This window comes from Odocoileus virginianus, chromosome 4, assembly GCF_023699985.2.
Source record: "Odocoileus virginianus isolate 20LAN1187 ecotype Illinois chromosome 4, Ovbor_1.2, whole genome shotgun sequence".
NCBI classification, from domain to species: domain Eukaryota; kingdom Metazoa; phylum Chordata; class Mammalia; order Artiodactyla; family Cervidae; genus Odocoileus; species Odocoileus virginianus.
The window spans coordinates 14,609,984-14,623,323 of NC_069677.1; the positions used below are offsets into that span (position 1 = coordinate 14,609,984).

The 13,340-nt window shown below is 42.8% G+C and overlaps 1 long non-coding RNA gene across 1 annotated transcript; it reads left to right on the forward strand.

Moving 5' to 3' along the window:
* The first annotated feature begins 1,817 nt into the window (after nt 1-1,817).
* On the forward strand, nt 1,818-2,739 carry LOC139034647 (uncharacterized). Its single transcript, XR_011487134.1, has 2 exons — nt 1,818-1,989; nt 2,479-2,739. It is a non-coding gene; the product is annotated as an uncharacterized lncRNA (long non-coding RNA).
* The last annotated feature ends 10,601 nt before the right edge of the window (nt 2,740-13,340 follow it).

A 13,340-nucleotide genomic window follows, 5' to 3' on the forward strand; every position in this document is an offset into this window, starting at 1 on the left:
AGGGAAGATAGTTAAACAAATAAACACATATGTCAAGTACTCTAAGAGGGTGGGGGGAGAGTGTCATCCTTGGAGCACCCTTGATACCCTCCTCTCATATCCCACATCTAATCCATCAGCACATCACGACACCTATACCCGAACAAAACATCCAGACTTAGACCACATCTCACCACTCTACTGCTGACACCCAGTCCTTGATCTCCTCTCACCTGGGTTACTCTATTAGCCTCCTACTTGGTCTCCCTGCCTCCACCCTTGTCTCCTACAGTTTATTCCCCACAGGGCACCCAGGGTAATTCTAGTAAAACCTAAATCAAATTATGTCATTTGTTGTAGGCAAAATGATACCCACCCCCCTCAAAGATGTCCATGTTCTAATCCCTGAAACCTATGAATATGCTACCTCATATGACCAAGGGACTTTGCAGATATGATGAAGGACCTTGAGATGCAGAGATTGTTCTAATCATTCAAGTGGTCCAAAACTAATCACATGACTACTTAAAAGTGGATAACCTTTCCTGGCTGTGGTCAGGGAGACAAGTTTACAGAAGAATAGTCACAGAACTGTACATTACTGGCTTTAAAGAGGAAGAGGAATGATACAGAGGCTGACTATGCTCTTATTTTCAGAAATGTTTTCTATGTGTTGTGTTAGTCATTCAATCATGTCTGACTCTTTGAGACCCCGTGGACTGTAGCCTGCCAGGCTTCTCTGTCCATGGGATTCTCCAAGCAAGAATACTGGAGTAGGTTGCCATTCCATTCTCCAGCGGATCTTCCTGACGACCTGCTGCATTGTAGGCAGATTCTTTACTCTGAGGCACTAGGGAAGCCCATGTTTACTACGTGCCCAGTTAAAAATGAGCTAGATGGTTCTAAATGAAATAGCACATGGAGTTTTTTGCCTCTTCAAGGAGCTTCCCTGGTAGCTCAGCAGTAAGAAATCTGTCTGTAGTGCAGAAGACTTGGGTTTGATCCCTGAGTTGGAAAGATCCCCTGGAGGAGTGTATGGCAACCCACTCCAGTATTCTTGCCTGGAGAATCCCATGAACAGAGAAGTCTGGCGGGCTACAGTTCGTAGGGTCACAAAGAATTGGATACAACTGAAGCGGCTTAGCCTGCATGCATGCATGGGCTTCATCAAACTGCAGGTTGTGACTCATTAGTGGGTCATAGGCCAATATAGTGGGTCAAAAAAGCTTTTTAAGGACTCCCTGGTGGTCCAGGGGTTAGGATTCTGCATTCTCACTGCCAAGAGCCTGCATTCAGTCCCTGGCTGGGGAACTAAGATCTTGAAAGTCAAATGGCAGAGCCAAAAATGTATATATAAATAAAATAATAATAACAAAAAAACAAAACAGAGAATTGCATTTGGAAAGGGTAATACTGTGTCATGCCATGTCTATTTCAATCACATATATATCTATATTTCATTCACACTCGTTGATCATGAGGTTAAATGGATTTCTGACCGTGGATCCTGGTTTCATGAATTTGAGAAACACTGTGTCGGGGGTCTTGTTCAAATTCTTGTTCTGCAAGCTGACTGTGTCACCCTGGGTGTGTCCATTATTGGATCTTGAAGTTTCTTATGGCTCTTTAAGATCATGACTCCTGATGTAGGAGGTCCTCCCTGTTTGGTAATGTGGCCAAATGTCTTGCTCTGACCTCTAGTGAGTCAAAAGGCAAAACCCAACCACTCCTTGAGGGACGGCCCCAAGGAAGCAGTTGGCAAAGCATACGCCAGAGCAGAGCAGCTGCGGGAGGCTGATTTCAGATCCTAAAGTACCTTGTGTTTCCAAGTTCGGGAGTGGGAGGAAGGACGGGGAAGTGTGAATTGCTTATCTCCATAGTGCCACCCACCTCTGCTGCCGTCAGGAGTCAGTCGACAAGCTGCCGACAGCTCTGTGGCAGTGCCCTTGCCCACCCGGGCCCCTTTCAGCTGCTAATTATGGAATCAGCTGAGGAGAACAGTGAGGGCTGGTATGTCCATCAGAAGACTGGGGGGTCTCTGCATGCCTGATGATCATCTCTGTGGAACTTCTTTGCGAGAAGTTGCCTGGCAGGTCAGCTGTTTCATGGGTGGAAGGGAGGGTTGGCTCTGGCTAATTATATGTATATAGCAAACATGCCAGTGGTGATACACACCCCTTTGGTCAGTGGCAGCATGCCACTGGCACTAGCCCACCCATTAGTTTTGCTCTAACACGTCTTCTAATTCTCTGAGAGAGGTTAAGAAAGCTGGAGTCAGAACTGCGAGGAATAGGAGCCGTGGTGGCTGGGACAAGAGGTGTTAGACAGTTTCTGTTCTTTGAATGTACCTATGTTGTGACTAATCCTGTGGAAACCTCAGTTCACTGAAGAGCATTACAGGAAGCACTGAGGCCCGAGGTGAGGATGGGGGGGTTAACTCCTATACTTCTGGGGTCTGCTGCTTCTCTAACAGTTTATTCCTTGTTCTTGATATTTTAGGCTTCCCTTGTGTTTCAGCTGGTAAAGAATCTGCCTGCAATGTGGGAGACCTGGTTTTGATCCCTGGTTGGGAAGATCCCCTGGAGAAGAGAAAGACCAGCCACTCCAGTATTCTGGCCTGGAGAATTCCATGGACTGTATAGTCTATGGGGTTGCAAAGAGTCGGACATGACTAAGCAACTTTCACTTTCACTTGGTATTTTACTAACTTGAAGCATCTTTTTAAATTAATTAATTTAAATTAAAAAAAGTTTTTCTTTGGCTGTGTGGTGAGGCATGTGAGTTTTTAGTTCCCCAACCAGGGCTCAAACCCATGCCTCCTACATTGGGAGTTCAGAGTCTTAACCACTGGACTGCCATGGAAGTCCCACATCATCCTTCCCAGAGCACACACATCTGGTATTTTTTTGAATGTGTAGTTTCAGATTTATAGTATTTGAGTAAGCATTTGTTTTGGTGCAAAGGCTGTTAGTAATGTTAACGTTACCTTTTAAACAAGAATACTTCCCTTGTAATTAGATCTGTACCTTCATATAGGACAGTCTTCAAAGGAACTGATAAATAGGTAAAATTCATCAGCTCTTCCCTCCACTTTTACTTTTTTTAAGCAACATCAACAGCAACAAGCCTCCTTGTCCTTAGGAGAGATGAAGAAATGAGATATGTAGCTTCTTATCTTTTCTAGGAAGGGACATATTTGGCTCTATTCCTACTGTTGATAGAAGCTGAAAAAAAATGTTTTTAATTTCAGTCATGGAAATAGCTTGGTTTTACCTATCAATATAACTTTAGCACATGAAGGAAGAAGATAAATTTACTTGGTCGCTTTCTACTTCCTTAGCACTTCTGCCAAGAGGCAGTTATATGCAAAAGACAGACATTCGGATGAAAAGCTGTAAGTGTTCTTCTGAAGGTCATGGGTGGCCCTTGGTAGGTACAGAAAGAATCAGTGAAGCCCAAGACGTGAGTGCCCCTATCATCGATGGCAGCAGGAAGGAGATCTGCTTTTCACTGTCACACCGCTTTGCACATATGCAAATATTCAAAGTATTTAAATCATAAATAATAGCAACAAAACCAAAGTCCTCTAGTATTTGTATTAGAGCTTTATTTTCCTATTTGGAGATACTAAACTTTCTTTAAAATAACAAAAGTAAAAAAAGAGGGTAGGTATTTTGAGGCCATTAAAAGGAAGTACCAAAATGTCCTTGTTGTAATACCACATCCTCATGTGTAAGCACTTGTAAAGCCCTGAATTCAGCACTACAGAGAGGGTTCAGGGTTACACGTTAGTTGGCGAACAGGTAATAGGAACAGAGATTAAGCTTAAATTTCTCTTGGAACTCAGGGAAATGTTTGTCTTTCCTGACTTACTGGTATGAGTTCTTTCCTCTGTTAATTGGAACAGCATAACAGTATGTTTTATTTTTAACCTTGTCAGAAAAAGAAAAAGAGCCTACGTTCTTAGTACAACCCTGTATTCTCTTCCCCGTAGTTTCCATTTTTAAAAAAAATCTTCACTTTAAATCTTATTATTTTCTTAATTTAAGAGACATGCAGGATATAAATGATTAAAATAGAGCAAATAGGTAAAATTAAAAACCCTTTAGGATTCACTTTTCTTGGAATAATAAACCTGAACACTTTTTCCAGTTATAAAAGTAATATATATGTTTACAAAGAAAAGTGATAAAACATAAAGGAATAAACCAAAACAAATAATCATTGCTAATATTGGATTTATTTCCTTCTCTGTTTTTTCCCCAAGAATGACTTGAAATTTTGAAGTATTCTGCTTCATGGGGTCGCAAAGAGTCAGACATGACTGAGTGACTGAACTGAACTGAACTGTATGGCTATATTATAATTTATTTAACCTAACTATTAGTAAAAATTTAGGACATATCTCTTTTTTCTCCAGACACAGCATTTCAACAAACATGCATATGAACCTGTCTCCTATCCTTTCCTTAAGATAAATTCAAAAGATAAACATATTTAGTACTGTGATTCTTGTTGTTCAGTTGCTCAGTCTTGTCCAATTCTTTGCAACCCCATGGACTGCAGCACACCAGGCTTCCCTGTCCATCACCAACTCCCAGAGCTTGCTCAAACTCATGTCCATTGAGTTGATGCCATCCAGCCATCTGATCCTCCGTCGTCCCCTTCTCCTCTTGCCCTCTATCTTTCCCAGCATCAGGGTCTTTTACAATGAGTCAGCTCTTCACATTAGGTGGCCAAAATATTGGAGCTTCAGCTTCAGCATCTGTCCTTACAATGGATTATTCAGGGATGATTTCCTTTAGGGTTGATTGGTTTATCTCCTTGCAGTCCAAGCGACTCTCAAGAGTCTTCTCCAACACCACAGTGCAAAAGCCTCAATTCTTCGGTGTTCAACCTTCTTTATGGTCCAACTTTCATGGCCATACATGATTACTGGAAAAACCATAGCTTTAACTATGTGAACCTTTGTTGGCAAAGTAATGTCTCTGCTTTTTAATACACTGTCTAGGTTTGTGAAAGCTTTTCTTCTAAGGAGCAACTGTCTTTTAATTTCACAGCAAGCACTGTGATAACTGTTGTGAAATGATCCTTCAGATACGTTCTGTGCTTCTACAGTGCAGGAGAACCTCTATACACACAGTCTCACCAATGTTTACTTAATTTTTTCCTCCTTATATGTGTTTCCTGTTTCCTTTTTGAAGGTAGTTTATCTTTCCATGAACCAGAGCTTTCAGAACATGTGTGGCATAGCCAGTTATACTTCTTTAAAGAACATATATTTTCTTATGTGTTGTGTGTGGCAGAGGGAAGCCTGCAGGGCTTGGATTTTCCCGCCTCCTTGTGCAATAGGAAAGCCCATCTCTCACAGGTGTGCTGGTCATTGAATATTAAATATTGAATGGCCCTGACTATCTGCCAGGCTCTGTGCCACACGATAGGGATACAATGGCGAGCAAAACAGAAGTCTCTGCTCTTGGGAGGTTTACACTTTAATGGGTTGTTTTCTAAGACAATCTTTTCTATCTTTACCATCTGAAAGGGGAAGAAAAGGTATATCTTTCTAATTTGCATGCATTTGATTTCTGAATTCAGTAATTTTTTTGTCCATTTGTATTACTTCCATTTTTAAAAATATGACCATTCTTGGTCTTTTCCTTCTTTTTCTTTTGATTTGTCAGGGTCAGTCACATTGATCCTTTGCCTCAGTGGCAGACATCAGTGCCCTCTTTCATCTTTGCTGACTGGGCCCTGGCTGTGTTCAGGGGCTGGATGACCAATACCAGTGGAGCTGGACTTGGTGCCAGGGCTTTTAGGAGAAACAGGAAGCAGTGCGTTGAGCCTGGGCTCTGGCATGGAATCCCCATGAGGTCTGATAAGTACACAGATTACTCTAACTGTGCCTCCATTTCTTCACCTATAAAGGAAAGGAGCTGGGCGGGACAATATTTTTAGGTTCCTCTTCTGTCTGTGACTTGAGGCCGAGTCTGGGGTGGATGTTTCTCACTGGCCCAGCCTAGGCCACAATCCCTCCTCCTCTGTGTGAGGAGGGCTGAGAGACAGAATGACGGCCATCTTCTGGCTTTGATGGTGGCAGGTTGGCTCTGCTAAGTGGAGGATTCCCCAGATACCCAGAGCCATTCAAAGACAGAGTGACTCTATTAGTTTGCTAGGGCTGCCATAACAAAATGGCAGGTTTCGGCTAGGTGGCCGAAACCACAGAAGTTGTTTTCTCACAGTTCTGGAGGCTGGAAGTCCAAAATCAAGGGGTTGGCAGGTATGTCCTGAGGCCTCTCTCTTTGCCTTGCCCGCAGGTGTCTTCTCCTTGTGTCCTTGCTTGGCCTTCTCTCTGTGTGTCTACATGCCTGGTGTCTCTTCCCCTTCTTATAGGACATCAGTCACACCAAGTGAGGGCCCCACCCTTATGAGTGCATTTAACTCCCTAAACGCCCTGTCTCCAATTCAGTCACATTCTGAGGTACTGGAGACAGAGCTTCAACATAGAAACTTCACGGGAACGCAATTCAGCCCGCAATGAGCAAGGAGGCCAGTTATCATATTTAGAATAATTCTGGGAAGGGATATTGAAGGCCTGAACGAAGGTTGTAGCGTTGGGGATTGGAAGGTGGGCAGAGATTCAAGAGCAGGAAAAAGTTAACAGGATCTGAGGCTCAATTAAATGTTGTGGTTATGAGATAGACCATAGTCAAATCAAGAAGTTAGGAAGCAAATGCTTAGAATCTTTGGTGTTTTGGATCTATAGGGCTTGTAGCTGGGCAGAGAGTAAGTCTTATTACTATGTAATAAAGGTGGGAAGATGGGAAGAGGGTGGAAGGAAGAAGAGCAGCAGAGGGTGCAGACTGTACTGAAGTACAGACCCAACGGACTGTGGTGGGTCCTGCGGTTACAAAATAAGCAATAGGTAACATTTATTGAGTTTCATTTATGAAGGTTGTGCATCAGAATCATCTGGGGGACCTAAGCCCCAGCTTACCTCTGGAAAATATGATTTAGTAAGTAGGGCCCACATGTCTACATTAAAACAAGCGAACAGAACAGGTCTAAAGGGAATTCTGTTATACAGCCTGGATGAATCAGACATTGCTAGGTACTGCTATGTGTATCCTATTTAGGGAGGGAGCACCCAGGCTTTACAGGGCCTGATTGCAACTACTTCTTAAGGTCCATGGAAAGCCTGCCATCCCCACTCCAGGTGAAATCATCCCATTTTATCATGAGCTCTTTATTTTTGCCTTACTCAAATAGCTTCTCTTACAAGAAAACTGATCTTTTTGGATACAGAGGATATATGCTTCTATTTCTTTTCCCTTTTCTTCAAAGAGAAAAGAAAGGTCAGTGGAGAGAAAGGGTGAGGATACAGAGAAGGCTTTCTCAGAGGAGACTGGGAGGGGTGAGGAGGTTCAGAGCACAAGGAAGAGATACACTTTCTTCTGAGACAGGTGGGTAAGAAGTAAGCAAGAAAAAAAAAAGAAAAGAAAAAAAAAGAAGTAAGCAAGATGGGAATGCAGATGAGTATGCGGGGCAGTGCTGGGAAGGGTATTCCTATGTAATCATTCCTGTTTACCTTGAAGGCAAAATTATCTACAGATCATGGAGGGGTGGGCCACAGCTTGAGTGGCAAAGTTTGGGAACAGTCATTGCATCAGTGTGCCAGAGATAGGGCAGCAGATAAAAGGTACAAAGACAGATGAAACTCTTTAGTATGTAGTGTTCAAGTCTTGAACTACTGAATACAGTGATACAGTCTCAGACCTACTGATAAGGTATGAGAAACCTTATTTCCTTCCCCAGGAGACATGACCATCAGAGTATGAGTAACCCCTTGTGCATGCTCCTGGCCTACAACTTATCACATGTTCCCCAGTCTGGTCTGACAGCTCTAGACAGAAGACACTGTTTATTTCACCTGTAAACCTCAGTGCCTACCACAGGGTTTGGCCAGAGTACACTCAATATATATTATTGAATGAAGAAGGAATGAGTGAATGTTGAAATCACCTTAGCTGAGGGTAGGAGTTGGGGTGGAAGACTGTGAGTCAGAGGCCAAAGTCTTAGATGAGCGTTTATTAGCTGTATTTTATGAGACTCAGCCATCGATACATTCTTTTAGGGAAACTGCCTTGTCCAGTCGGAGAAGGCAATGGCACCCCACTCCAGTACTCTTGCCTGGAAAATCCCATGGACAGAAGAGCCTGGTAGGCTGCAGTCCATGGGGTCGCTAAGAGTCGGACATGACTGAGCGACTTCACTTTCACTTTTCACTTTCATGCATTGGAGAAGGACATGGCAACCCACTCCAGTGTTCTTGCCTGGAGAATCCCAGGGATGGGGGAGCCTGATGGGCTGCCGTCTATGGGGTCGCACAGAGTCGGACACGACTGGAGCGACTTAGCAGCAGCAGCAGCAGCAGCCTTGTCTAGTAGTCAGCTGTACCACTTCCCTATCCTGGCCCTATTCCTGTACAAGTGATTAAGTTGAGTTATCCTGCCTTTCTATCAGCTTGCTAGGGACCTGTGTGACCTGTCATGAAAAGATGAATTGGGTTAATCGGATTTTCTCCTGGGATCTGGGGATTGGAAAACAGATTAAAATGATAAGCTCCAGGAATATAGGTTGAAAGAATACATCAAGAATTGTTAAGAAATATTTAGCAGATGTTGTACAGTGATCCTAAAACATTTTTAGGACTTGTGAAATGTTTTCTAATATTTTGAATGTGTTGCCTGTGTTTGAGGATTGGAATGTTTTATATTGAAATCTGACTCTGGTTTCTCTTGTAAAATTCGAAAGTCTGAAAATAGCAAAAACTGACTGAAGCTACGTAGAAAACAGGGCACATGCTTTCCCCTTCACTGTGGCCTCCCCCACTCCATATGCTTACACCTGGTCAGCTTCATTCATTTACATTATCTGTTGGCCCCTATAGCCATCTGACAACCAACCTGTTGAAGGAATAAGTAGCAATAAGGGCTTATATGCAAGCTAGGTTCATTGGCGAACAGAATCTCTAAGAGAACAAGAGGAAACTGGTGGGTGTTGGGGAGTAGGCGAGATAGAGAGAGGATACAGCTGCTAAGGAGAGGGGAACCAGTGCTCAGAGATGCCTGGGTTTCTGGGCTTCCCAGTTTCAATAGCTGCTCATGGTTATCTTCATCATAACTCCGTTTTCTTGAAATAGTTTGTAATGCAAATAGCCAGGCTAATGGAGGGAGTTACCAGGAAATTGGTGGGCAACAGCAATGAAGAAAGTAAGAGTGGTTTAGTTAGATGATATTAGGCTCAAAGGAGAAGAAATTCTTACATGAAGGTAGAATATAAATTATAAGTTGCTGTCAAGAGTTAGAGTCTTGGTGATTATGTATTCTGGCCCAGAAGGATCAGAGAAGGAGGACTGAACTACCTCTGCTTGAGTCAAAAGTATAGTCAAAAGTATTCTCAGATGAAATCAGAAGCATTTTGGGAAGGGCTATGGGTATTCAGAATTCCAGGGGGTTTGGAGGAGGGAACTGGGAAGTCCAGGGAGAAGAAAATTGAAAGAAATTTAAGTTTTGATCATTTATATCCTCTAACTGGGCCTGGAAACTGACTTTCACTGTGTGTTAAAAAGAGCAGTCTGTATTTTGGCCAACAGAGAAGGCTTCCTGAAAGAGGTGGCATATGAGCTGCACTTTAAAGAGGAGATGAAAAGGAAGTGCTTCACAGGCAGACAGAGCCACAACTGCAAAGGCTGAGTTCTAAAGGGAGAGTGGGCAGTTTGCAATTGGTGGGCATCATGGGGCCTGAGTCACCTGGCAAGTTATTTTTATATCTTGGGGCCTTGGTTTCCATTATTATAAGAGAAATAATATCGTATTTTTTTATTCTAGGATTCAGTGTTTATACCCTATCTCATTTTTAATATTTCTTGATTTAGGACATATCTTAAAATTGACACCCCAAAATGCTTGCTTTATAGGGCAAAAAAGAATTGTGACAGTGTTATCACTAACTCAGTTCAATTCAGTCACTCAGTTGTGTCTGACTCTTTGTGACCCCATGGACTGTAGTACACCAGGCTTCCCTGTCCATCACCAACTCCTGGAGCTTCCTCAAAGTCATGTCTATCGAGTCAGTGATGCCATCCAACCGTGTCATCCTCTGTCGTCCCCTTCTCCTCCTGCCTTCAATCTTTCCCAGCATCAGTGTCTTTTCCAGTGAGTCAATTCTTCACATCAGGTGCCAAAGTATTGGAGTTTCAGCTTCAGCATCAGTCCTTCCAATGAATATTCAGGACTGATTTCCAGTAGAATAGACCGGTTGGATTTCCTTGCAGTCCAAGGGACTCTCAAGAGTCTTCTCCAACACCACAGTTCAAAAGCCTCAATTCTTCAGCACTCAGCCTTCTTTACAGTCCAACTCTCACATCCATACACGACTACTGGAAAAACCATAACTTTGACTAGATGGACTTTTGTCAGCAAACTAATGTCTTTGCTTTTTAACATGCTGTCTAGGTTGGTCATAGCTTTTCTTGCAAGGAGCAAGCATCTTTTAGTTTCATGGCTGCAGTCACCATCTGCAGTGATTTTGGAGCAAAAAAAGTCTCTCACTGTTTCCATTGTTTCCCCATCTATTTGCCATGAAGTGACGGGACCAGACCAGATGCCATGATCTAAGTTTTCTGAATGTTGAGTTTTAAGCCAATTTTTTTCACTCTCCTCTCTCACTTTCATCAAGAGGCTCTGTAGTAGTTCTTCACTTTCTGCTGTAAGGGTGGTGTCAGCTGCATATCTGAGGTTATTGATACTTATCCCGGCAATCTTGTTTCCAGCTTGTGCATTTCACGTGATGTACTCTGTATATAAGTTAAATAAGCAGGGTGACAATATGCAGCCTTGATGTACTCCTTTCCTGATTTGGAACCATCACTAACTGGGTATATGCAAATTTAGCCCCATCCACAGAAAGATGTTCATTTAATAATAAGCTTAGTTGAATTATTTGCACTGATTGTGCCATACAGTTTAATTTGAATCTCAAAGTGACATGTTAGGTGTCTTCCAAAAGATTACACTGGTGTTGAAGCATTGACGTTATACATACAGATGAATTGTCATGCATCAGGAATACAATTATTGTAGAAACAACCAACTCTTTAAATTTGACATAATGGTTACAAATCTAGAAGAGATTGTCTTGACTAACTGAAGTGCCTGAGGACATCAAACATTTAACTATCAATAGTTTCTAGTTATTAAGAGAAGATGTGTAGATTCTGGGCATGTGCAATGTAATTAAAAAAAAAGAAACCAAGTTTATAAACAAAGAAGAAACATATATAACACTGATATACTCTTTGAAACATCTCAAAAGTATGCTGTTAATTTCTAAAGGTGATAAAGAGATCAAGATATAACTGTAAGTTATGAAAAGCAGCATGTCATCATGCTATACTTAAACAGATGGTCAAAAGGGTTATATAAGACTTTAGGCAGTGGAAGTGAGAAGACGTAAACTTCGCCTCTGATTATGGTACTGAAGATGAAAGTGGTACAATTATGATAATAGCCAGCATTTACTGAATGATTACAATGTGGCACTGTGGTAAATGCCTTTGGACAGTCTCAAGACAATGCTATCAGATCAGTGGTGTTATCTTCATTCTGCAGTGAGAAAGGTGTCTTCCAAAAGGTTACATTGATGTTGAAGCATTGACATGTTGTACAAACAGATGAGTTGCCATGCATAAGGAATACAATTATTATAGAAATGGGTTACCCTCTAAATTCGACATATGGTTACAAATCTAGAAGAGATTGTCTTGACTAACTGAAGTGCCTGAGGACACCAAACATTTAACTAGGCAAATCCAGCTTACCTCCAGAACCATGATGCTGTTCTAACACCTTCCCTGTGCATTTTCACAGATATGATTTTTAGGTTGGGTTTAAAAGTATATACTTAAATACAGTGTAGCCATGGTACTTTTTACTTCCATTCCATGAATCCATGGCACATTACTTTGCCGACAAAGTTCCGTCTAGTCAAAGCTATGGTTTTTTCAGTAGTCATGTATGGATGTGAGAGTTGGACCATAAAGAAAGCTGAACGTGGAAGAACTGATGCTTTTGCACTGTGGTGTTGGAGAAGACTCTTGAGAGTCCCTTGGACTGCAAGGAGATCAAACCAGTCAATCCTAAAGGAAATCAGTACTGAATATTCTTTGGAAGGACTGATGCTGAAGTTTCAATATTTTGGCTACCTGATGCAAAGAACTGACTCATTGGAAAAGACCCTGATGCTGGGCAAGATTGAAGGCAGGAGGAGAAGGGGACGACAGAGGATGAGATGGTTGGATAGCATCATGGACTTGATGGACATGAGTTTGAGCTCATGAGAGTTGGTGATGGACAGGAAGGCCTGGCATGCTACAGTCTATGGGGTCGCAAAGAGTTGGAGACAACTGAGCGACTGAACTGAACTGATGAATCCATGGAATCTAAGAATCAGAAGTATGGAACTGGGGGTTATTATGAGGATCAGCTGACGAATATCTTACAGCGGCTCCTAGAAAAGTCGTGTATCAGGGGGTAGGTGTTGCAAGTTGGAGTAAATGAGCCTGCATTCTCAGAACTCTCTCATCTTAAAACTGGCAAAGGCTACTGAGGGAAAGACGTCAGTAAGGAGGAATGTCTTCTGTGGTTTTGAAAGCGGTTCCTCTACACAGAAAGCCCTGCCTCCCATACCTGTCTAAATCCTTCTGATCTTTCCACGTCCACCCCTAATGCCAGCTCCTTCAGAAAGCAGTCTCTGGTTATACGAAAATATAAACATGGGAGATACTTTGAAATCGTTAAGTGATGAAGCCAATAAGTGAAAGATGGACTTTATCATTAAAGTTACCCGCGCTCCTTTCCTGGCCTCAGATTCTGTAAACTGAAAGGAAGAGGTGGTTTAGCCTATCTCTTCCTTTTGTAATCTCGACTCTTTTTAACCTTTTCAGATTTCTGCCAGAGCTGCCGTGAAAAGCAACTCTTCTTCCTTAGACCTGCAGGCGGCGGCTCCTCCGCGTTGGCAGCTCAGCAGGGATGGGCTGGAGAAGCAGGAGAGGAGGAGGGGGGCTCTAGGGGAAGCGCGGCGCGCAGCCACGTGACTTCCTTCCCAAGGAGCCTCAGCTGCAGGCCTCCCAGCAACCAATGCGTCCCGCCTAACGACGCTCGCGCATCCTGGTTGGTCTTCGGGAATGCTTGTGGCAAGGCGGCTCCCACGGTCGCGCTGCTTATTGGCTGGCTCTACCGTCGCTCAGGCGCGTTGCCCGAGCTCCCGCAGGCGGTGCTGTCGAAAGCCCCTCCCATTGGCCG